This window comes from Nanorana parkeri, unplaced genomic scaffold (genome assembly GCF_000935625.1).
Source record: "Nanorana parkeri isolate BGI_ZX_2015 unplaced genomic scaffold, ASM93562v1 scaffold34, whole genome shotgun sequence".
Taxonomy (NCBI): domain Eukaryota; kingdom Metazoa; phylum Chordata; class Amphibia; order Anura; family Dicroglossidae; genus Nanorana; species Nanorana parkeri.
This window is the reverse complement of record NW_017306302.1, coordinates 2,258,961-2,260,952: the sequence shown is the minus strand read 5'-3', so window position 1 is coordinate 2,260,952 and position 1,992 is coordinate 2,258,961. Positions and strand designations below refer to the sequence as shown.

The window sequence follows — 1,992 nt, the reverse complement described above, 5'->3', positions numbered from 1 at the left end:
TCTCTCACGCCCTTGCTTCCCCCTTGTTCTTGTAGTTATCCCAAAAACTGTAAGGTTTATTGAGAAAGTTTAATGGCATTTTTATAAAGCTTTGAGGTGTTTTGTACCAGATCGTTGGGTCATGAGCTCAATTCTACATCATCGCCCACTTTAGTAGATTACAAATGAAAAGTGGTTGAGGTGTGAAGGAACGTGTGTGTGGACAATATGCATGCTACCAACACATCTCGTCTGTCATAAGAATTTTTTTTTTTTCTACATCTCGCAAAATTTGAGACTCTACAATATATAAAGTAAACCAACCATGAGAAATGTATAGATTTCATAATTTGATAAGCAAGCAACATCCAATATGTGGGTATTTAATGGTCAGTGTGGATGATCACCTGAGAAATAATAAACCTACAAATGTAGCTTTCCACATCATCTGTCATAATGGAAGTGAAAGCTTATTTTCTGTACAGGCCTCTATGGGTCTATTGTATTGATTGAAAGCTAACACCAATAGACTGAATACATTTAGCCTTGTTTAAAGGAGAACTATGGGGTTAGGGCTTTTCCCCATAGTTCTCCTTAGGGTAGCGGGAGGACACAAACTAGCGTCCTCCCGTCACCCTAAGCTCAGTATACCGCGAGCTACAGCTCGTGGTATACTGAGACGCTGAAGCGGATCCCGACAATTATGCCGGGATCCGCCCAGATGAGTGAGTGACAGCTGGCTCTGCCTATCTAGATGCAGACCCGGCCGTACCTGCCCCCTCCCCCGTCCAATCCGCCAATCAGCGGTGGCGGATCGGAGGTGGGAATCCAGCCCCTCTCCTGTCAAGGCAGAGAGCCGTGACAGGATCGAGAGGTGAGCGAACGCCGGTATGTGTTCGCTCACCTCCCGATCTACTAAGCCGACCTGTGACAGTCTCATTTTCACAGGTCGGCTAGAACTATGAGGTGAGTGAAAAGCACTCACCTCATAGTTCTCCTTTAATCTCCTGAGGTCTCCTGACCTTCCAATTTAGTGTAGCAAATATTGTAGCAAAAGCATTGTAGCAAATATTGATTTTTGGGGGGGATTCATATCTTTTACTTGGAATGTTTCAAATGTATGTAAATGGAATGTGGTTTTTGATGTTACACGGTATGTTTATATTTATTGTATCTATTATTTGGCTGTGTGAATCAGCTGTGTTGTGATTCAACATTTTGTAGATGTGTCTGCTGATTTGATATTGTTGATATTTATTTAATGCGCAGCTGATGTAGGATAGGTCCTATGACTAAGCCTTTTGGTGCAAAATGCATCAAGGTGTTCTAACACGGTTGTCAATGTGTGTTATACTTTCTTAACAAACCTCTTGGTTTTTGGATTTGCCGCATGGACCTATGACTGAGAAATTGCACGCTGACTTCAGCCAGGTTGTGGTGTTGGTGGCTTTCTAAGGCTGGCCACACACCTGTCAATCTCTTCCGTTCAACCCGCGAGCTGAACGGAAGAAAGTGACTCGATTCCTCTATCAAAACAAACAGCGTGTAGCCGACAGCTGTCAGAATACCCGATCAGAGCGGACAGCTCATTGGCTGCCGCCTCGGATCACACAAAGATTTTCCAGCAGGCTCCTTTGATCAGCTGATCGAGGAATGCCGGCTGAAAGGGAGCCGACAGCCCCACACAGTGTGCGAATTTCAGCCCGTACATTAAAAACTGGTGGAAATTCGGCCAGTGTATGGGCACCTTTAAAGGAGGTTGAAGGCTGGGTACCCCGGACGCAGCAGCAGGTTATCTATTGGTAGCTGGCTAACACTGCATGGACATTTTCAGCACATTGAATCTATTCTGATGAGACTACTGGGGATGTTATTTGAGGCACTGACTAGTATATGCAGCTATCTTTTGCCAACTAAAGGCCCCAATGAAGAAGGAAATGGTTGTGCTTGAGACCAAATGGAGCTGACATTAACCCTTGTAATTCCTAATGAGTGCTTATTGGTTATATATAT

General features: G+C 44.2%; 1 protein-coding gene across 3 annotated transcripts in view; it reads left to right on the top strand.

The window, feature by feature from the left end:
- The window catches only part of SREK1 (splicing regulatory glutamic acid and lysine rich protein 1), a 40,152-nt gene that overhangs the window by 27,645 nt on the left and 10,515 nt on the right, over nt 1-1,992 (top strand). The gene's annotated exons all lie outside the window — the stretch shown is intronic.